Below are 24,593 nucleotides of genomic sequence, written 5' to 3' on the forward strand. Positions count from 1 at the left end.
TCACACATGGAGGTGTCAGCTCATACTCACGCATGGAGGTGTCATTTACATACTCACACATGGAGGTGTCAGTTCATACTCACACATGGAGGTGTCATTTACATACTCACACATGGAGGTGTCAGCTCATACTCACACATGGAGGAGTCAGTTCATACTCACGCATGGAGGTGTCATTTACATACTCACGCATGGAGGTGTCAGTTCATACTCACACATGGAGGTGTCAGCTCATACTCACACATGGAGGTGTCAGCTCATACTCACACATGGAGGTGTCAGTTCATACTCACACATGGAGGTGTCATTTACATACTCACGCATGGAGGAGTCAGTTCATACTCACACATGGAGGTGTCAGCTCATACTCACACATGGAGGTGTCAGCTCATACTCACACATGGAGGTGTCAGTTCATACTCACGCATGGAGGTGTCAGTTCATACTCACACATGGAGGTGTCAGCTCATACTCACGCATGGAGGAGTCAGTTCATACTCACGCATGGAGGTGTCAGCTCATACTCACACATGGAGGTGTCAGCTCATACTCACGCATGGAGGTGTCATTTACATACTCACACATGGAGGTGTCAGCTCATACTCACGCATGGAGGAGTCAGTTCATACTCACGCATGGAGGTGTCATTTACATACTCACGCATGGAGGTGTCAGTTCATACTCACACATGGAGGTGTCAGTTCATACTCACACATGGAGGTGTCATTTACATACTCACACATGGAGGTGTCAGTTCATACTCACACATGGAGGTGTCAGCTCATACTCACACATGGAGGTGTCATTTACATACTCACACATGGAGGTGTCATTTACATACTCACACATGGAGGTGTCAGTTCATACTCACACATGGAGGTGTCATTTACATACTCACACATGGAGGTGTCAGTTCATACTCACACATGGAGGTGTCAGTTCATACTCACACATGGAGGTGTCATTTACATACTCACACATGGAGGTGTCATTTACATACTCACACATGGAGGTGTCAGTTCATACTCACACATGGAGGTGTCATTTACATACTCACGCATGGAGGTGTCAGTTCATACTCACACATGGAGGTGTCATTTACATACTCACGCATGGAGGTGTCAGTTCATACTCACACATGGAGGTGTCATTTACATACTCACGCATGGAGGTGTCAGTTCATACTCACGCATGGAGGTGTCAGTTCATACTCACACATGGAGGTGTCATTTACATACTCACGTATGGAGGTGTCAGCTCATACTCACACATGGAGGTGTCAGTTCATACTCACGCATGGAGGTGTCATTTCATTTCAGCTTTACCTGCTCTTAATTCTTTGGTTATCAGAATGTTTTCTTTCAAACTTGTGCTACTGATGTTTTTTGTTTGGTTGGTTCTTAAGTACTTCCTAGATTTTCCTTGTCCTGCTAAGCAACTAGCCCCTAAAAAGCTTAATAATTACAGAAGCCATTCCACTTTGTAACAGCAAATTGGGGCAGTTTCATGTTTAGACCATAGTCTAATAAAGAAGTGCCTGACTAGGAGTCACTTCTCAGTAATGTCCCTAATACTGGCCTTCTGTGTGCTCTGTTGTTAACTGTAAGGTACACTGAGTGCTTGCCAGCTTTTCATAGAGCAAGGAGAAATATGATGTCCCTCTGAGACCGACTGCTCCAGAACTGACAGAGAGTCTGTATCTGTGTCCATGTGTCTGTGCGTATGCACCAGCCAGCATGTATGATTTGCTTCTGTATGTTTCAGTGCATGACCACAGTTCAGTTTTGAGGTAGACATTTCTTTGACTTACTCCTTTAATTGACTTATTTTTAATTAGAAACGTGCTGCACTTTTTTATGTGATTCTTTATGTGACTCAGCTATAAATAAAATGTCACATTTGGCATTTTGACACTTGCTGCTGTATATATTGAGCAGAAGGCAGCTGCTGACTTTAATATAGATCTGCTCAGCTAAGGCCTTAGCCTATAGCCAGAGATTAAACAGGAGTAAAGAAAAGTGCTGTTGGATGACTCAGATAAGAAAAGGGAAGAGCAGTTTGTTTAGGCTCTTTGTTTGCAAGATACTGTTTACTTTGTAGCCTCCTGGGGTCAGTTTCACCCTTGATGGTAGAAGTTCTCTTTAAGAACTTCAGGTCACTTGCGATAATCAGTTCACTAACTTGCAATGGCGAGTCTCAAGCCCCTCATAGATGATGCAAAATGTGACTATTTCCTTTATTAATTTCCATCATTTTGATAAAGCAAATCTTTATCTTATTACGAATGTTCCTTGCTATTCCCACAGGTATTCCCTAAATCACTGGACTTATTTCCATTCTCACAACAAAAGATACAGAAGTGTTTTGGTTCAAAAGGAACTTGTATTGAATACTCAGAAGAATTTTTAAATTTAAAAATATTTCATTTATTTTATGTGTATGGTGTTTTGCCTGCTTGCATGTTGGTGTACCTTCTGTGAGTCTGGTGCTTATGGAGGCCAGAAGAGGGTGTTGGATCCCCTAGAATAGAAGTTACATATGGCTGTAGGCTGCCATGTAGAGACTGAGAATCAAATCAGATCTTCTCAAAAAGTAACCAGTGCTCTTCTTAATCACTGAGCTGTCTCTCTAGCCCTGAGAGTTTTTTAGATTTATTTATTTGATGCATATGAATGTTTTTGCTTGCATCTTTATATGTATACCACTTGCATGGCTGGTGTCTATTGAGGTCAGAAGACAACTCCAGATACAGTGGAACTAAGAGTTACAGAGTGTTGTGAGCCACTGTGTGGGTGCTGGAATTGAACCCAGTCTTCTGCATGAACAACAGGTACTTTCAACCACCAAGCCAGCTCCAGCTCCTATTTAGAAGATTATATTTAAGCACATGAAAAAAAATTATCCTTGAAGTACCTGTACTCCGCAAAGATAAAATAGTCCAGATGGTCCAGATGATTGAAAAGGAAGTAGGTTTTGAACATAACAGGTGACACATTTAATAATGCGTATTTAAATAATCATGAGGTCTTCTGCAGTACTTGTCCTTGAAGGTGGAACTGCATGAGTAAAGGAGGTACAGCAAAGAAATTTCTGTTCCAGTCTATTTCTCTACATTGCTGCTAATTTTATCTTTTCAGAGTACAAGCATAATCATAGTAAATACTTAGCATAGCACTTTGTGACAGATACTGTTCCAGGCTTTATCTGTGTTAACTAATCCTTGCAATATCCTTATGTAAGTACTGTTTTCACCATGCAGAGGAATGAAAGAGTTATGGGACTTGCCCGCAGAGCTGATCCTAGCCTTTAACACTGCATGTGTACTTGGACAGACACCACGAGTGCATCTGCGTGCGTAAAACAAAAGGCACTTGGCAGTTATGAGCGTGGCTCACTCTCTCCTCAATCTTTGGGCCCATTTTCTCCTTAAAGAGCTCTGTATTCTAACATCTCTTTGTTACTATGTTCCAAGTACAGCTCTCTTCTTACCTCAGATATTTTACTTAAATTTTCTCAGCCTGCAAAGCCCTCATGTTCATTCTGATCATTATTTTATCTGCATTCTGCCCATCTGGCAAGCATCTTCAACTGGCTTCTCTATAAAGCCTTTGTGATTTCACCTTAACAACTTGCACATTTCTTGAGGTGCCACGACCATGCCTGTGTCGTGGTTATTTGTGTGTTTCTTGCAACATATATACATATGTTTATGTAGATAGATAGATTTGTGTGTTTCTTGCAGCACACACACACACACACACACACATACATACATATATATATGTGTGTGTGTGTGTGTGTGTGTGTGTGTGTGTATGTATAGGTAGGTAGGTAGGTAGGTAGGTAGGTAGACAGACAGACAGACAGATTTTTCTTGCTTTGGTTTCTTTTGAGACAAGGTCTTACACAATAGCCCTGTAAGTTACAAGCTAGAATTGAACTCAGTATAATTCTCCTTCTTAAGCTTGCCTGGTGCTGGGATTTCAGATGTGAGCCACCATACCCAGCTATTACAGTACAGAATTTTTAAAAAGTTCCTTGAGAAAGGGGATATGATGTGTTATTCTTTTTATATTAGGTAGTGTTCAGCCTAGGCTTGCAGATGGCAGGAAAAAAGGAGGTGTCATGGTTGACACAAAGGTTTTGAACCGGAGTTGCAGAGTAGGAGTAGGCGCGTGCAGAGTGCAGTGGCTGGGTGAGGAGTTTGTTTTAGATATGTTCTGTACGAAGGAAGGGTAAGAACGCCCAAGGGGAAAGGGGCTGGGATCAGGAGAGAGGACTGTTTCATATATATATACGCATATATCAAGTTCTTCAGTAGTTATGTATTCATAGACTAATTTTTTTGATACATCAGTTGGTTTTCATTTGAAAAATAAGGTATAGCTACCCTGTATCATTCCCAACTTTAAAACAATATAAGATGAAATATATATTTTAATATATAGGTTGATCAGTTACCTTGGTCAATACTAGTTAGATTCCTAAACTAGTCCTTAAGATCATCCTGTAGCTCTTTACTTCTGTAAATAAACACAATGCAATGTTTTAATTCCCCCTTTTTTTCATGTCAGACAGGTAATGTGCCAACATCCCAATAAGGTTTGCAAAGAGTCACATGTCATACAGTGGTGTGAGCACCCAGTGTTGACTTTCATGAACCAAAAAAGCACTTAAGATTTAACATTCTTGCCGGGTGGTGGTGCACGCCTTTAATCCCAGCACTCGGGGGGGGGGGGGGCAGAAGCAGAAGGATCTTTGTGAGTTCGAGGCCTACAAGAGCTAGTTCCAGGACAGGCACCAAAAACTACAGAGAAACCCTGTCTCGAAAATCAAAAAAAAAAAAAAGATTTAACATTCTTGTTATCAGAGGTGGTGGTGCATTATAGGTTCCCTGCACTGTGCTATTTCTTTTATTTATTTTTTGCCTCTGGAAGTGGTTGACAATACTTTTGTCCCTTTTTAGCCCAGAGTTAACTATAATAGCATGTTTATTCTCCTTCATGGCTCACTGTTCTCTGCCCTCTTTCTTAAGAGCCAGTTGCAGCAAGTTCCCAATCTGACTATTCAAGCAGTCCATACCCAGTCGGAAAGTGCCGTTCCCAGTGCTCATTTCCCACTGACTTGTTGCACAGCCTGTTCCTGAACTCAGCTGCTGGTTTTCTGACCTGGTGGTTTTGCTGGGTGTTTTGGAGAATCCATTCACTTCTGTAATAAAAATGACCATCTTTTGCCCATGTTGATACAGGGACAGTAGCTCCCTTTCTGTTAGTCTGCTTCTCTTTTAGACATCCCAGAAACTTATTAACTTTGTGCTTTTCTGACAAGTCCTTGCCCTTTCCCCATGCTGCTATATAATTCTAATTTATCTGTCTGTCTGTATGTCTGAATATTCAGTCACTTCAATGGGGCTTGAAGGAGGTTTTTTTTTAATAAATGTTGATTGAATCTATTGACATTGACTAATGCAATTGTTTTGGACTAATATTCATACATGCATAGACACACAAGAGTTCAGGGCATATTTATCTAGTATCTTTGAAAATTGTATGAATCATGGCAAAGTATGATATAGTGGTTTTCCTAAGGATGCATATTTCTTAGTTGTTCCATAGAAGTTTTATATCCTATGACACACATTTATAGCAAGAAGTATGTGGTTAGCTAAGAATGCAAGGGAAAAGCCTAGGAGAGCACACCGTAGTCCCGGCATTTGGGATCCTAGGCAAGGAGGAGCAGTACAACTCAGAGGCTGCCCTGGACTGCACAGCCCAGGCCAGCTAGGGGTTCAAAGCAAGACCCTGTATTTGGGGATTGAGGGAGGGCAGATTGCTCATGTTTACTCTCCAATAGCAACCCCATTGCACCAGGAACCACGTATGTAGATGTATGTGTTAATTTTCCTCATTACTTTAACAAAATACCTGACAAATGCGGCTTAAGAAAGGAGAGGCTTGTTTTGACTTACAGTTTGAGGGTCAGTCTGTCGTGCAGGGAAGGTAGAAGCAGGCAGCATTTTGTATCTGCAAAATGTTTTCAATTTTATTTTATTTTATTTTATTTTGTATTTGCATCAGAGATAGATGAATTGGTTTGTAGCTCCTCTTCTCTTTATTCAGTCAAGGACCTTTGCCCCTGGAATGATGTCGCCCACATTTAGGACGAGTCTTCTGACATCAATTAACCCTTTCTAAAACTCCTTATAGACATGCCCGAGATTTATCTCATAGGTGGTTCTAGACCTTGTCGAGTGGACAGTATTAAGCATCATAGTAGGCTCGTGGAAGAAGTGTGCAAACTAAACATTCAACATTGTAATTAGTCACACTTATTCTAAGATTTTTGTTTTTAATTGTGTGTGTATGTGTGTCCACACATGAGTGCAGTGTCCACAGAGGCCAGGAGAGGGTGTGGCATCCCCTGAAGCTGGAGTTACAGGCAATTATGAGCTACCAGACAAGTGTGCTGGAAACTAAACCCATGCTCTCATACTCTTAACCACTGAGCTATCTTTCCAGCCCCAAGAAATTTATTTTTAAAATAACTCGTTAGTATACATATAATTTTACTGTATAACAAAGACAAAAGCAAATTTACATATTGATGAGAAGGACGTACTTATTTTGCATGGAGAATTCCGTCTTGGCTGAATATTTGCTACAGTAAGGCATAGAGTGTCATCGACATTGTTCAGTTGATCAGTATTTTGGTTTGATGATTGTCAGTGCTGAGAATGCTACTTCACATAATACATGGTACAAAATGGCAGATGTAGGTTCTGCATTGCAGGAGTGCTTGGCAGTTCTGTCCTAATCCCAAGCCAAAATTCATTTGATGACTTTTCATTAATGAAACTGAAGTCAGCAACTCAGTTTTTAAAATCAAACATTTTTTGACATAGTGTACTCCAAAGATAATTTGATAAATGCTGAAGAATAATAGGAAAACACTAAAAGTCTTGTTTTCCAGTATGTTCAGAAATGTCTGTGTGTACAATAAAAACACCACAGTTCACAACATAGAGGAGTCTCAAACCTGAACTGAGGTATCTCAGCCAGTGTTGTTCGCTTTGCATGGGAAGACAACATTTAATGCAGATGTGTTTAGAAACAAGGGTGCAGAACACAGGCCAGCATGGCTGAAAACACCTCAGGGTTGTTGTCTGATTTTTGTTTATTGGGTTTTCAGAAACCTTTTACTATGACCAAAAAATTTAAGGCCCCGAAATTCAGTCCTCTACCTCATACAAAGCTGGTCTGGAGCTTGAGGTCAGATTCTGCCTGGGCCATTCCTTAGCATGTGTTCATGCGCAATATAACTCAAAGGTCTGTTTGAGGATTACAAGTGTGCATACATACAAAATTTATGGGGCTAACTCTTGAAGAACTTTTGTTTTGGTTTTGAAACAGGGTTTCCCTGTGCAGCTCTGACTGTCTTAGAACTCACTTTGTAGACCAGGCTGGCCTTGAACTCACAGAGATCCACCTGCCTCTGCCTTCTAAGTTCTGGGGTTAAAGGCGTGCGCCACCATAGCTATAGTCTTTTTAGTAGCTCCAAGCAGCTGTCTTAGAGTTGACTATAAATACTGTGTACTTTTATGTTGTAAGTGTAGATGTCGCTGCACTGGAATAGGCACTCCAGCCGATGCAGAGCTTATATGAGAACAGAGCCACCACTTTAGTGAATTAGGAGTTCTTTCTGTTTGGATTATGTGCGTGTCTCATATATTCAAAAACTTATACAAAAAGTAAATTCTAACACCAAATACAAATTAAAATTGGGTAACAGAAATATATACCAAATTGATAATATGACTATTAAGGAAAAAGTTAACTAATTTAGCTTAAAAAAATAAAACTTTATTACAGGAGGCAGAGGCAGGTGATCTCTGTAAATTCAAGGCTAGCCTGGTGTACATAGTGTGTTCCAGGACAGCCAGGGCTACATAGAGAGACCCTGTCTCCAAACAACAACAACAAACACTTACAAGTTCTTCTGTTATTTGTGGGGGGATGGCATGCATGTGGTGACAAGAGCACAGCCTTGGGAGTCCATCCGCTGCTTACACCACCATGTGGGTCCTGGGAACCAGACTAGCTTGTCTGACTTGGCAGCAAGAGCCTTTACCTGCTCAGATGACCTGTAGCATTTGAGCAGAGAACTTTGGTTGTGTTCCCTTAATGAGATACAGCCTGAGGACAATAAGAATTTCAGAGAAACACTGCCCCCTGTAGGTGCAGTCCTCCTAGAGCCGCTCATGCTCCGAGAAGGAATCTATGGCCTTCTGAAAGTCCTGCCCCAGCACCCTGGTCTGTTTAGTACTCCCCTTCCTTTACTGGGAGCATTCGAACCACAGTTTTGAACCTTCTCTAAAGGCATGGTGGCACAAGCCTTTAATCCCAGCACTTGGGGGGCAGAGGCACAGGCAGGTGCAGATTTCTGAGTTCAAGTTCAGTCTCTTCTACAGAGTTCCAAGATAGCCAGGCCTGTATACAGAGAAACCCTGCGCCCCTACCCTCCCACAAAAGAATTTAATTCCCTGCAACCATACCCACCTTTTACAACTCTGCCTTCTCAAAGAGCAGTTGATAATCTCTTAAGATTACCTGACAGTTCTGGTCTACATTCTCATTCCTTCTACTTCACCAGCAACTAGTTTCCTGAGTTTTAACTGGTGCCAGGATCGTTTAATTTTAGATCTATCTGATACCAATAACTAAGTAATTTTGTGTGCTGGAGCTGCATTCCCATAGACACTGATTTATTGATAGTTTGTGTTTGTGTGAGACGATGTAGAGATGGAGGAAGAGAGTGGTGATGAGTGCAGTTGCTGGATCTGTAGGTTTGCATGAGCTTTGGGGGAACCTATTTTGAGATGGTCCACCCGTTAAGGAAGGCAAATAAAATAGTGATGAAGTAAAAGTGTACTAGCCAGTTGTTACTGAGCTGTGTCCTGTGGAAAGGGGATGATTGGGGAAAGTGTAAATAACTTGGGGAGCCAGGCCCTGCTGGGTTGCACTGAGGAGACTGATGGGAGGAACAGAACTGCTGACAATTTTGGCTGGATGTGATAAGTCTCCAAACAATTTTTAAATTACATTATTTTGAAAAATCTCTTCTTTAATGAGCTTAATCAAATGGAATTTCTTTTTTTTAAAAACTACCCCTGAGAAGTCATTGTAATTTGTGGCTCTAAAAAGTAATTTTATGTAATATATCAGAGAAATTGTCATGAAGGTCTAGGCCCAAGGTTTCTATACAATTTTAAAAGAAAGTAAGATTGGCAACTATATTAATTTGAAAATGTGCTTTTTATCAGAACTAACACTATAAAGTAATGCTATACTTACTTTATTAAGTACAAAAGCACTAGATTACTTTACAGTTTTCTATCCAAAATAGCTCTTCATGGGAAATGTCCCATCTTGTAAATGTCAGTATTAGTGAAATATCTTTGCTGGGGTTTCTAAGATTTTGTCTTTAGATAAATATTCAAGAAAAATTGAACTGTTCTGCCCAGATATTCCCAAATAATAAACTGTGAACCCGACTGGAAGCAGACCTGGTACATTTCCTAACCAGTCCTTCCTAGCTAACAACTAAGTACATAACTTGTTATTAGGTCCCTTGTTCAGTTAAATTGAGAGTCAAATGAGCCCATATGAAGCAGTAATACTGTATTGTGGCTCTCAGAAGCACTCAGTATACTGTCCGTGTTGGCAGTATACTGAAAACCATTGTCCCTTTCTCTCTAACTTTGTGAGTGATTTTTGAGTGCCCTTTATTTTCTTTATGTGTACATGTGTGTATGTGTAGTGTGTGTGTGCAAGTGTGTTTGTGTACCTGTCTGTACTCATGTGAGGAGACCTGAGGTCGAAGTTGGAAGTCTTTTTAATCACTGTCCACCCTATTCATTGTGGCAGAATTTCAGCTGAACCCAGAGAGCTCCTATACAGCTAGTCTCTCCAGCCGTCTTGATTCTGGGATGCCTGGGTTCTTAGAATCTGAACTCCAGTCCTCACACTTGCACAGAAAGTACTTTCACCACTGAGGCATCTCCCCAGCCTGAGATACTTTATTTCAGTATTAGCATTTTAAGGTAGAATTGAGGACAGAACTAGTTTTTTTTTTTTCTGAACTGAAACACTTGAGATCCCATTTGAGAAGTGAGAAAGAAAACTGCTAAACACCTACTCCATTGTGCAGTCCCAAGAAGACTGAATCTCTAATTTGTTTCTTGCCCTAGTCCTTGCCTGCAGCAACTCTGCCTCAGTATGAAAATGTCTCTGTCCTTTGCAGATACTTGACAGGCTAAGCCAACAGATCATCTCCAGGGCCTTTATTATGGCTCGTTAACCATAACCCTGAGTAGAACATCTGAATACAGTTTTCATTATACCTGCACGTTTCTAGATTCACAGTGAGTTGTTATTTTCCTAGGTACTACCATCCAATTCAAGAAATGCATGGTCTCTCACCCAGAAAACAAAAGTATATATAGGTGATAATAGAAATTTTTATTTTCAATTAAACTATCCAGATTTTCTAAAGCGAGAGATAATGCAAGAGTTACACATTGTCTTTATTATGGGACACAAAAGGAAATGGGAATTCAAAGGGAAACAGACTCACAGAATACAGAACAAGGTGGAAGCTGCCATGTCCCGCCGCTTTACCGGAGAGATGTGAACAGCTGCACAAGCTTGCTTCTGCTCCCACCTCCCAAGAAAGCAAGAGACCCTTCCTCTCCTTCATAAGAGATCATATTCTCACACAGAAACCGTACCCTAAGGCTGCTATCCAAAAAGCTATTGGCAAAAAGGAATTCCCACAGCAATTCTCATTCTTGTCTTCCAGTTTCCAGAATAAAATCATTTTACTGAGCATTATATACATGTATGTATTCATTCATTCTTCAGTGCCCATGGGTGATTGGGGTCAGCAGCCACTGCCATGATGCCCAAGTCTGTGATGTAATACTGAATACTATCTGCTAATAAACCAGATTCTTCTTCTGTTTGCTTTTTCATCTCAATTATTTATGATGCATAATGCAGTGGAAAAGCTGAGTAAATCGTTGTGCATTGTAATGTTTTAGGGGTTAATGGCAAGGAAAAATATAAGCTGTTAGTATCCTCAGTATAGGTGCAGTTTTGTTCCCTTCTCTTACCCCTTGAATATTTTCAATATGGGATTGGTTGAATCCTAGGTTGTGAAACATGTGGATACTATACACATTTTCATGCAATTATGTGTGTATTCATGAGTGTACAGATGTGTTTGTGTACCTATATATGGTGTGGAGACCTGAAGTTGAAGTTGGAAGTCTTTCTTAATCACTGTCCACCCTATTCATTGAGGCAGAATTTCAACTGAACTCAGAGAGCTCCTATACAGCTAGTCTCTCTAGCCATCTTGCGCCTGGGATCCCCTGTCTTCTCCTTCAAAATGCTGGAATTACAGGTTGGCCACTATGGCCACATGGCATTAAATCTTATAACTACTGCACACATAACTATAAATGTGCCTTCTTATTATAATTATTTAGTTGCATGCAGTAGAAGTTTTAATGTACGTGTTGTAATTATTGCAGCCCCATTATCGATAAGAACTCTGGGATTGAGAAAGGATTTTTTAACATCAGAAGCACACAATTGAATACTCAAAAAAATCAGTTTATTTTAAGCTTATTTCTGAAACAATTGCTTCTTTTTTAACTGACCTATTAGCATACTGAGTCTGCTTTTGGAATTGCTATATATAATTTACTTCGTGGTATTTCTTTTAAGTTTGATGTTTCAAAAACTTTGCTTCTCAGAAGACTATAGATCCCACAGCTCTTGCTCTGCGTTTACCCTTCAGTTAGCTTTCCTCCCGAGAACTTGAGTGAGCACAGTCACCAAAGCATTTCCTCTCCGTCCTTCTGGAGTGTTCATGCTGTTTAAAGCCACGAAGGCAGATTGTTTAATGCGCATTCCTGACATTTGAAATACCTCTGATTGTGAAAGCTTTCTTTCTCTGAACTGTTAGATGTAAGCATGATTCATAAAATGAAAGAGGGTTCCTGTAGTTCCTCCTCGGTTAAGTTGCCATTTAGTCTGCTGGCCCTGTCACCTGCCTGGCGGTGAGAAATCAGCTCACCTTAATGTCATGTGTATTATTGCTAGTTTGTGGTTTAAGGAAAGCTGCTTTACCTTTGTTTAGAACTCTTCTGTTTTCAACTTTTACTTTTCCATTAATTTAGACTTCAAAATGTGATATTTAGCATCAGCTGGCCTGGAACTCTACACACTGAGATCTGCTCAAAAGAAAATATGCCATTGCATTTTCAGAGGCTTTTAGGCAGTTGTTTGGTCCTCTGGAAGGGAATTTCTTAATTAGCAAATTGCTAAGCATCTTCACAAAAACTACTGGTAGTGTAGAAAGACAATTTCCTCAGCTTCCTCCTGCCATAAGCTCATGCTTCTATCCTATGCCCAAATTCTGAAAATTTCCTGGCAAAATGCTTTTCAAGTCCATTAACCATGAAGAAAATCTATACAAAGGCCATCACATGTCATTTCAGACTCTAGATGGAATCTATACTAACTGTCCTGATCCATCATTGGTAAGAATGCACCAAGCTAGTATTCTCTTGGGCTTAATTTTGCAGACCTTCCCGTAAGTAGATATTTACAACCTGTCATGCATCACTGCAGGAGAAGATTCAAATAGGAAGAAGTATTTGAGAATCAAAGCTGGATTTTCCTGCTGTCTTTTGGGCATGATAGAGCTGTTGCAGTCTGGAGTTCACTGCAGCTGTGGTCACCTGCACAAGGTCAAACCAACAAGATCAGTCCACATTCCAACAGGCAATACCAGTTGGACTCATTGGATCACAACAAACATGGGCAGGGAGGTTGTTGGGGATGCACATGAAAGTGGGGAGGGATATATTAGAGTGGAGATGGGGAGGTGGAGGTGATCAAATACATTGTGTGGTGGTTTGAATGAAAATGACCCCCATAGGGTAAAGGGAGTGACGCTATTGGGAAGTATGGCCTTGCTGGAGTAGGTGTGGCCTTGTGTGTCCCGTGTCACTGACTGTGGGCTTCAAGTTTCAGATGCTCAAGCCAGGTCCTGGGTCTCCCAGCTGCCTGCCAATTCAGATGTAGAGCTCTCAGCTCCTTCTCTAGCACCATGTCTGCCATTCATTGTGCTTCCTACCATGATGTAACAGACTAAACCCTGAACTGCAAGCCAGCTCCAGTTAAATGTTTTCCTTTATGAGCTGCAGTGGTCATCGTGTCTCTTGACAGCAATAAAAACCCTAATAAGACACACTGTATACATCTTACAAAGTTGTCAAAGAATAAATAAAAGACTTACTTAAAAATCTCTATTTTCCTGTCAATTTAAACATGGATATATCTGAAAAGTGCTTATCCACATAAGACAGATCATTATTTGCCATTTCAGAGTTTGCTTAGCGTGTCTGAACATTAACTACCTCATGTATTTTGTTAGTTAAATTATGTGTCCGTACTTTTTTTCTTAGCATTAAATATTTCCAGTATTATGTGACTCTTCTTAGAAGGGGACTTTTTTTTAACTCTTATTATGAGATGGCAGAGGTTCACAAAACAGATGATTGGTTTGTCCTAATCTTCAAAAAGTACTTGTCATTTACTTTCTGTAGGCCCAGACACAAGAAAGTAGGCCGAGTCTAGTGGGTCATTGGGAAGCCACTGAGGACAGCACTGGGACAGCTCACTGATCGCCTCTGAGACAGGAAGGTTAGCAACGACTACAGGACAAATGACAGTTTTCCCCTCCTTTTAAAAAATTAAATATGTAGATTTATTTTTCATTAAAATAGTTGTGTCATTTCTTACCTCTCCTCCCTGCCATCCTTTTCATATACCCTCCCTCCCAAATTCATGGCCTGTTTTTCTTTAATTGTTGTTATTACTTAAAACTTTTAAAGTTATTTGTTTTTTTAAATGATTGACTTTATTTTATTATATGTGCATTGGTGTTTTGCCTGTGTGTATGTCTGTGTGAGGGTGACAGATCCCTGGAACTGGAGTTAGAGGAAGTTGTGAGCTGCCATGTGGGAATTGAACCTAGGTCCTCTGGAAGAGCACTCAGTGCTCTTAACTACTAAGCCATCTCTCCAGCCCCATGTAAATGGTTTTTTTTTTTTTTTGGTTGTTAGGCTTGGTTTGATTTGATTCTGTTTTTTGAGATGGGGTTTATTTGTGTATCTCTGGCTGTCCTGGAAATTGCCCTGTAGGCTAGGCTGGCCTCAAACTCACCACCTGCCTCTGCCTCCCAAATACTGGGATTAAAGGGATGTGCCACCATGCCTGGCTTCTACATTTATATATAAATTCATGAATAAGACAATATCTAAAGATCGTGTATGAACTGGCCAAAGAAAGAAGGGACCTGAGTGTTCTGGGTAGATGGAAACATGCATGCAAGGCCCTAGAGGCCTCTCCACTCCCCACTACATTTTCATGTAGGAGCTTGGAAGCTTGGTGTGTTGCTGAACTGCACTGAAGGCTGGCGTCAGTGACCGTGGACAGGGACACAGGCCCTGAACCATGAAGGTTTTATTGTAAGAGATTTCCTGAGATACATTCGTATGCCATTCAACCCACACCTTACAATGTACGGTTGGACGTTCTCTGGTTTGTATGGTCACAGCTGTACATCCAGCATCAGCTTAGACTTAGCCAATTGTAGAGCTCTTAGTCCTCACCCCACCTACCCCGGCTAATCTACTTTCTGACTCTGTTTTCTACCTCCTTGTAGAGTTCATATAAAGGGAATCATAATATGTGCTCTTTTATCATTGGTATTTTGCATAACATTTTCAGGTAGTGTCCATATAGTAGCATGCATGAAAATGTAATTCCTCTTGGTTGCAATTCATGGATACACTCTACAGTTTTCTTATTCTAACTGGTACCTTGTTGTTAATGGATATTTGGGTTATTTCCATCTTTTGTGGCCATTATAATGATCCTGTTATGAAAATTCATATCCATACACATTTTCATATGGATAGAGATTTTTATTTCTCATGCATATATACCTAGCAGTGATATAGCTGAGTAGGGTAGTAATTCTCTGGCTGTTCAGGGAGCAGTAGGCCTGTTTCAGTGTGGTTCCAGTCACTCCTATGTAGGTGGAGACTGCTCTTTCATTTCCTGGCTGCCCAGACCCAAATAATAACATAGAAACTAATAATATTAATTACAACACTGCTTGGCCAATGACTCTAGCATATTCCTAACTAACTCGAACATCTTAAATTAACCCATTCCTATTATTTTATATTTTACCATGAGGCTCGTGGTTTACCGGTAAAGTTCCTGGGTGTCTGTCTCCTTTGGCAACTACGTGGTATCTCTTGATTCCGCCTACATCTTTTTCAGTCTGGCTATATTCTGCCTGCTATAGGCCAAAGCAGCTTTATTCATTAACCAATAAAAGTAACACATATACAGAAGTACTTCCCACACCACTCTTATACTTGCCTATGAGTAATGTGGGAAGTTACCAGTTTCTTTTTGATGTTCTGCAGTTTGACTATATGTATAGACTTTGTCCTCCTTTATTTCTGTGGGTTTTAAGGGCTTTTAAAGAAGGTTTGTCATGTTTTATTTTTTTTCTTTAATGTATCTATGTTTGTGCTCATATGCATATGAGTTGCCATAGGAAGATGTCAGAGGCCAGATGAGGACAATAGAGACCTTTGGAGCTGCGGTTAGCAGGCAGTTCTGAGCTGCTTGACATGGGTGCTGGAAACTAAACTCTGATCCCCTGCAGTAGCAGCAAGTGCTGTCAGTTAGTGTGTCATCCCTTCATCTGCTAGAGACTTCTTAAATAAGGCCTGAGAACTGCTGTTCTCTTCGTTATAGCCTGTAGGAGCCCTGTGATGACAGAGGGCATGAAAGCATTCTGTGATCCCGTAATTAGGTCGCAGTCTCAGGAATGTCTGTGTTCTGGGTCGTGGCCCTCACAGGTGTTTCCCGATCCTTTCCCCTCTGAGACAGGAGGCTGGAAGAGTTGGCTATTCAGTTAAGGTGTGGTAAAGTGCCTTCTTTTTTGAGATGGCTGTCTAGTTAGGTTCCAGTGAAAAGATTTCAGTCAGTTTGTTTGTTTGTTTGTTTGTTGTTGTTGTTGTTGTTTGTTTAAGAACAGATATTCTGGGCTTATTTCAATACAGTTACTGTTCCCTTTCACCAGTTGTGTGTATGAGGCAATCCCTTGTTGACCATCACTGTGGGGCCCTAAAAAGCTCCTTAGAGACAAACTCAAGGAAGTTGGCTCCTCCCACCACAGGCTCTTGGAATTTCCTACTCTCAGACCTTGACCACACAGCCCTCAGGAGCCTATCAGGTTACAGTTCGGGTTTTTCTTCTCCACGACCAGCTTCTCATCCCGATTTTGTTTGTTCTATGAGGTGGGTTCTTGTCTTGTAGCCTGGAACTAACTTGTGATTCACTTGGCTCAGTCTCTCTGCTTCCAAGATGATAGACGTTTACCACCACAATATTAACGTTTCTGTCTTAGTAAACTCATTGCACCTGTCTGTCTGTCCAGTTTTACAGATGATGATTTGCCCTGTAACCCCTGTTCTCCAATGGATTTAAGAACTGTTGGCGTTTTAGTTTGTTCAACACTCTCCTTGTTCTGTGAGCGGATGACAATTCTCAGCCCTTACATGCTGACTGGAAATGAGAAGTTACTACTTACTTTGTTTAGTTTATACCCATGTGTTTTCCTTGTGGTTTGGAAGAATTACTGTTATAAAGGCACTAGTTTCTTAAATATTGGCATATTAATTCCTCATATAGAGGAATATACTTTGTTTTGTATGTTGATCATGCTTCCTGTGAGTTTATTACTTCTGATAGTATTTTAAATGATTTAATTTTCTTTCTTGATTGTTCCTGCTAGAACTTTATTGCAAACCTCCTTGTCTTACTCTTGGTCTTGGAAAATGTTTATTCTCTCTGCATTAAACATAGTAGATATGGATTGGTTGGTTAGTTAGTTTGAGACAGGGTCTTGCCATGAAGCCCAGGTTGGCCTTAAACTTCTGGTTATCCTCCTGTCTCAGTCTTCCCAGTCTCTTTTGGTTTGGTTTGTTGTTGTTGTTTGTATGATGTTTATTTGATTGAGCAGGTTCATTTCTCTACCAGACAAAATGATAACATTTTTATAACTCTACATTATCTGACAAGTGTGTGTTTAACAGCGAACATATATCCAAGTGAAAGAAAAGAATCCATTCTGTTATGATTTTGTTAATTCATGGTGTGGCATTTAGGTATTTTAAAACATACTTTCAAATGCTGCTTCAAATGAGAGGAAAGGGCATAAGAAAGGTAGCATTATGGGGTGCTGAGAAGATGGCTCCATCAGTTAGGTGCCTGCTGTACAAACCTGAGCACTTGAGCTTGGATCTCCAACACCCACATGAAAAGCTGGGCATTGTGCAGTGTGTCTTTAACCTTTGTGCCTGGGGCCATGGAGACAGGGGGATGCCTGAAACTCACTGATCAGCCAGCCTAACCAAATCTATGAGCTGCAGGTCCAGTGAGAGACCCTGTCTCAAAAAGTAAGGTGGAGAGCATTGAGAGCACCTGATATCCACCTCTGGCCTCCATGTGCACACACCCGCACAAACATGGATAAACTTGTACTGCTCAGGCTTCTCTAGAGTCACAGAACCCATAGAATGAACCTCTCTTTTTTTCTCTCTCTCTTTGTGTGTGTGTGTGTGTGTGTGTGTGTGTGTGTGTGCGCGCGCGCGCGCTAAGCCACCACAGAGGGGAACTAAGATGTTGACAGATTAAGGCCGGAGGTGTAGCTCAGCAGTAGAGCACTTGCCTAGGATGCTTAAGGCCTTCCTTGGGTTCAGTCCCCAGCACTGGAGAGAGTAGAAGTCAAGAAAGGAGGGTGACCGAGAACTGACCAATTTAAAACTGTTCTTCTTTCAAAAGCAGTGTTAAGAACATTTAAATTCAAATATAAGTGGCGAGTATTTGTTTTTGTTTTTTGGGATTTTTTTTTTTTCGAGACAGAGTTTCTCTGTGTAGCCCTAGCTGTCCTGGAACTAACTCTTGTAGACCAGGTACGCCTCAGACTCACAGAGATCCGCCTGCCTCTGTTTCCCAAATGCTAGGATTACAGGTATGCGCAACCCCTACCCGGCTGTGGTATTTGTAAACCACATGCTAAGCAGTGAACAACTTACTCAGAATATGTAAATAACTCTTAGATTCACCAGTACATTTTGATTTCTAAAAAATATGCAAAAGATTTAAGTAGGCCAAAGATGGCAGATAAGTACAAGAACATATATCATTCTGTCATTGGACATTACAGGGACATAAAACCACAATGAATTCTCTGTCCTCACCTCTACAGTTTTAGAATGGCTCACCAGGCTGATGATACCAAGCATTAGGGAGTTTAGGGACAGCTAGAATTCTCGTTGCTGATGAGAATGCAGAAGGTACAGCACTTAGAAACCACTGTAGCTTTTTAAAGATGTATTTTATGTGTATGAGTGTTTGCCTGCATGTTTGTGTGTAGCACATGTGTGCCTGGTGCTGACAAAGGCTACAAGAGGGCACGCATCCCTGGAACTGGAGTTACAGACGGTTGTGAGACTCTGTGGGTGCTGGGAATTGAACGCTGGTCCTGTGCGAGAGCAGCCAGTACTCTTAACTGCTGAGCCGTCTCTAGTCCCTTTTCTTATAAGCTTAAATATACATTTATGACCGAGCATTTCCACCCCTGAGTATAACACAAGAAAGATAAAAACATGTAAGTACATAGTGAGCTGTATACAAATGTTTATTCATAGTAGCAAACAATATATGATTTCATTATGCAGAGCTGTAGAGGGAGAAAGCTGTGTTGATAGAAAGCAGATTTGGGTGTGATGACCAGTGATGTAGAATGCAGGCCCGTGCCAAACTCATTGAACTGTACTGTATTTTCATTGTTTAGGGAACACTCCAGTACGTTTTTTCCTATTAAGTTTCTATAACCAAATCCATGTAGATAAGACTATGCTACTCTTGAAATTTTTCCTTTTTTTCCTTTTTTATTTTATTTTATTTTATTTTATTTTATTTTTGAGACAAAGTCTCTCTACATAGTCCAGGCTATCCTAAAACTCATTGTGTAGACTCGGCTGTCCTGGGACTCATCCACCTGTCTCCTGAGTTGTTAAGACCTTTAAAGGTATGTGTACCCAGCCCAAAATTATGCATTTTTTAATGATAAATTTTATTAACTCCAGATTATACCCCAGTAAAGCTTTAGGAAATACCTTATTTGCATAAAAGGGCATGAAGATATGAAGTTATTTTCTCAATTACATGGACACTGTGCTTTGTGGTTGTTACCTCTCGATTCCCAGTCCCACTACTAACTATGTGTCTTGACACTCAAGGCTCTGAAATAAAGAAATGCAGCCTGTGTTCTTTCTGTTTTGTTTTTGTTTTCCGAGACAGGGTTTCTCTGTAGCTTTGGAGCCTGTCCTGGAACTAGCTCTTGTAGACCAGGCTGGCCTCGAACTCACAGAGATCCGCCTGCCTCTGCCTCCCAAGTGCTGGGATTAAAGGCGTGCGCCACCACCGCCACCCGGTGAAGCCTGTGTTCTAAGACTTCCTGTATTGTTTTGCATAGAATGTGTGCTCAGTGAGTCTTTGCTGATGGTGTGCGAGGTGGCACACCGTGCCTCGTTGACTCAGGCAGAACAGTCAGACATGGTTCATGGTTTGGTTTCAGATTTCTGAAATTCATCAGACCATCTTTAACAAACGGTTTTCCTACACCACTGTCTCTTTTCTCAAGAGATCACATCTCCCACAAATATAAGATAATTAATGAGGGATTGATTTCTTCCTATAAAAGTTTAAGAAGCGTTTCTGATGTTGAAAATGGAAGGCATTATCATCTTACATTTTAATCCGAAGCCAAATATAACTGCAGTAAAAGCACAGGTTCCTCTTTAAGTAGAACAGCTGTCAGAATTAGAACTCGCAGCTTTCTCCAGAGCGCTCCACTCTAAATCCATGCTCTTCTGTAATGGAGGGACCATATTAATAGCCCAGAATAAACACTCATCTTGGGTTAAACATACTTTTCTTGCATCTGCAGGGATCCAAATTTTTATGGTTATTATTTATTTTTAAATACTGTTTAGCACTAATGGGTTAAGAGTAAGACTCTGTGAAATATTTGAGTGCTTATGTACAGGTCTGCCTTATTCCACATGGTACTATAGTATCACTTTGTTATCTCTATTTAGTCGAGGCAACTGAGGTCTGCAGAGTAAGTAGCCTTGTCCAGTTCTGATGTCTGGTAGGGGTAGATACAGATTTTATTCTTAATCCAGGGACTGAACTCTAACCACTAATATTCTGCTTTTCTGACAATATGATGGATATATGACCACATAGTTTAGAATTTGGTTTGCTGTCAGTGTCACTGTGCTTAAAGAAATTAAGGAAGTATAATGTACGAGAGAAGTAATTTAGAGCTGTTTAATACTGAGGTATAAACTAGTTTAAAAACAACCCAACATTCGAGACCAGCCTGGTCTACAAGAGCTAGTTCCAGGACTGGCTCCAAAACCACAGAGAAACCCTGTCTCAAAAAAAACAAAAACAAAAAAACCAAAACAACAACAACAACAAAAAACAACCCAACAGTGATCTTGACTGACCTGGACATTGTAACATGAGCCTTTGCTAAATCCAGGAAAGTTGCTTATTTTGATTATGCATTCACTTTAAAAGTAAAATGTATGCTTTGACAGTGCCATACATGATTATATTTTAATCATATTCACCTCTTCTTCCCCTCTTTTATCCCCTTCTTACTTCTCAAGAGTCCTTCCCAGCAATTCCTATTTTCATGTCCACATATACATATATGGACATAAAATACACACATACGGACTTAATGGGAGTTTAGTGAGGGTTGCTCGGCTGTGCAACTTACCGGTGGCCACACCCCCAGTGAAAATTACTACCATTCTTCCAGCAGCTTAAGTGCTCAACCAGGAGTGGGCGTCTTGGCCTTCAGCCATCCGTGCTGGAATGTCGATGTATTCCAACCTGGGCAGGTTTGTACAGGTGCGCACTGCTGTGAGATCACAAGGGCAGCAGCCAGGCCGCGTCAGAAGAAGCAGTTCATAGCACTCTTCACCAGCCTCCAGCTCCTACGTTCTTGCCATCACATGATATTCCCTGAGCCTCAGCAGGCCGTGTGTGTGTGTGTGTGTGTGTGTGTGTGTGTGTCCGTCCGTCCGTCTGTCCGTCCGTCTGTCTGTCTCTTAGGGTTTTTATTGCTGTAATAAAACACCGTGACTCAATGCAACTTGGGGAGGAAAGGGTTTAATTTATAACTCACAGGTCACATCCATCACTGAGGGAAGTCAGGGCAGAAATCTGGAGGCAGGAAATAAAGCAGAGGCTATGGAGGAATGCTGTTTACTGGTATGTTTCTCTGGACTTTCTCAGTTTTCTTAATGGCCCCAGTACAACCTACCTAGGAATAGCACAACCCACCTTGGGCTGAACTCTGTCACGTCAATCTTTTTCTTTCCTTTTTTTTGGGGGGGGGGTTCAAGACAGGGTTTCTCTGTAGCTTTGGAGCCTGTCCTGGAACTCATTCTGTAGACCAGCCTAGCCTCAAACTTAAAGAGATCCACTTGTCTCTGCCTCCCAAGTGCTGGGTTTAAGGTGTGCGCCACCACCACCTGGCAATCTTTAATCAAGAAAATGTCCCACAGACTTACTTCTGATCTAATAGAGGTATTTTTCTCAATTAAGATTCCTTTCTCTCAGATGACTCTAGGTTGTATCAACTTGACAAAACAAAAAACAAAAAAAAAACACCTAGCCAGCGTAGTGGTATATATTATAAATGTCTTATTTAGGGCTAAGCACTTAGTAGTCACTTATTCTTAGCACTTTGGCCAGTTATTGGCCTTTGCATTAATCTCTGCCCACTCCTATAAGAAGTTTCTCTTCTTGTGAAAGCATGCTAATCTGTGTTTATAATACATTCCTTTTTGAGAAGAAAGTGGTCCACAACTTCTGGACCATAGAAACTAAGGCAAATATGAATGCTCACTTGGTGTTGAAGGTAAGGCATAGTCATAAAGTTGATCCAAGGCATCCTTGTTCTTGAGGCAGTGACCTATAGATGATTCTTTAAGGACGAGAGGCTAGGCGTTTAGACATTGATTGGTGAGGAAGAGTGAAGGGAGTGGGAGGCCACATTTCAGAGAGAGAAGCCAAGCACAGTCTTCTTCTTAGTGTGCAGTTTTTCACTTCCACTATCACTGCACTTAGGAAACCGTAATTAAGTCGGCTCTGCTAGAAACCTGAATGTTCATGGAGGTATTTTTAGGGCTCCTATTCATTTTCTTTACTCAATGAATAGTGTACTTGGAAGGTAGTGTCATGTGGTAGGGATTATTTTGAAGTACTTGGTTGAAAACACGACTTTTGACGGGCAGTGGTGGTGTACATCTTTAATCCCAGCACTCAAGGGGCAGAGACAGGTAGATCTCTTGAGTTCAAGACCAGCCTAGTCTATAGAGGAAGTTCCAGGATGGCCAGGGATACACAGAGAAACACTGTCTCCAAAAATAAAAGAAAGAGAGCGAGAGAAAGAAGAAGAAAATATCTGACTTTTGGAAGTGTTGGGTGGGGACTAGAGGAATGATTTAGCAGTTAAAAGTGCATAATGCCCATACAGAAGACCCAAGTTAAGTTCCCAACACCCACATCGGGCAGTTTCAATGTCCTTTCTGGCCTCTGCAAGTACCTATACTCACATGCACACATCAGACACAAACACACATGTACACATAATTTTTTGTTTGTTCTTTGTTTGTTTGAGACAGGTTTCTCTGTAGCTTTGGAACCTGTCCTGGAACTCACTCTGTAGACCATGCTGTCCTGGAACTCACAGAGATCCACCTGCCTCTCCCTCCTGAGTGCTGGGATTAAAGGCTTGCGCTACCACCGCTTGGCTTTACACATAATTTAAAAATAATAATAATTTAAAAAAGAAAACCTGTTATTTTAGCCTCAGAACTACCAGTTACTTTGATCTCTTTGATCCTTTAGTGTCTGAACTTGAGTGTCTTTGGAGCCCTGCTTCAAGGTCACTAGGACAGGGGTGGTCTATGCAACTCTGCCTGATCCTAAGTTCCCTAATCATACTACTCCTATTGACTAGGAGCTGCTTAAGACCGAGCCCGTCTTTCCTCCCTTCCCTTCTCTTTCTCCCTCCATCCCTCCCTCCTTCCTTCCGTCTTTGGGCAAGAGAAGTAGGCAATGGTTTCCTATGCCCAGGCTTCTATCACAGTTCGGATCCCCCTTACTCAGAGCTCTCCTGTTTAAGAGGGGCCTGGGAGGCAGTTCGAATTGCAGGTATGCCACCATGGTGGCAGCTAAGAGCTGAACCCTTGGAGATTGGAGGCCACTGGTATTAGCATTTAGCCTTTTTGTCTGTAGCTTTCTGGCCGCACAAACTGACCAGATTGTTGGACTTGCACTCCTTGTCAGCATCACCCAGCTCCGTCTTACACGGAAGGTCTTCATCTAGGTGAAACCATCGGATTACTTCTGCCAGTGTACAGTGTGAGCTTACAGTTTCTCCACAGAGCTGTCTCAGGATGTGATAGAAACACTGGAATTTAAAGTCTACCTCTCTGTCCGAATAATAAGTTTAGTCTTATTTCTATGGTGAGGTCATAATTTCTCTACTTTTTTTCCTGGTTTTCCTTTTGTACTCATATTTTCTTCTAGATCCACAGCATCTGTTCAAATCCATGAATAATTAGAACATTTCACATTATGTAATATAGGTATAATTTGATCCATTTTACAATTTGTAATACTCTATAAACATTTTAGAAATTAAATATTAGACAAGTCCTTTTTTTTAAAGATTTGTTTATTTATTATGTATACAACATTCTGCCTCGATGTATGCCCACATGCCAGAGGAGGGTGCCAGATCTCAGTACAGATGGTTGTGAGCCACCATGTGGTTGCTGGGAATTGAACTCAGGACCTCTGGAAGAGCAGCCAGTGCTCTTAACCTCTGAGCCATCTCTCCAGCCCAGACAAGTCCCTTTTGTCTAAGGATAAAATTATGTGAATATATCTACATTCAAATAGAGAGCATAAAAAGTATAATTTCTTTTTTGTTTTCTTTTGGGTTTTTTGTTGTTGTTGTTTTTTTTCGAGACAGGGCTTCTCTGTGTATCAGCCCTGACTATCTTGGAATTATCTCTGTAGACCAGTCCCAGCTTGACCTCATAGAGATTCACCTGCCTCTTCCTCCCAATTGCTGGGATTAAAGGCGTGTGCCACCACTACCTGGCTAAAAGTGTAATTATTTCTTAACTCACTGCCAACATCACCTCTCAGTCCTGTTCAGCTAAGCCTTTCTTTAGTGAGTTCTTTGTGTGTTACATGCTAAGGACTGGTACTCCTCAGTGAAGACAGGTTCTCACACCGTGTTGTACTTACCAGGAATGCAAGTTTAAC

The 24,593-nt window shown here is 41.0% G+C and overlaps 1 protein-coding gene and 1 non-coding gene across 2 annotated transcripts in view; one reads left to right on the top strand and one right to left on the bottom strand.

Moving 5' to 3' along the window:
* Mosmo (modulator of smoothened) overlaps positions 1-24,593 on the top strand; it is a 61,378-nt gene that overhangs the window by 11,931 nt on the left and 24,854 nt on the right. The gene's annotated exons all lie outside the window — the stretch shown is intronic.
* LOC142851475 (small nucleolar RNA U13) lies at positions 4,569-4,673 on the bottom strand. The gene has a single exon (XR_012910793.1). It is a non-coding gene; the product is annotated as a small nucleolar RNA U13 (small nucleolar RNA).

Source organism: Microtus pennsylvanicus, chromosome 5 (assembly GCF_037038515.1).
Source record: "Microtus pennsylvanicus isolate mMicPen1 chromosome 5, mMicPen1.hap1, whole genome shotgun sequence".
NCBI lineage: Eukaryota > Metazoa > Chordata > Mammalia > Rodentia > Cricetidae > Microtus > Microtus pennsylvanicus.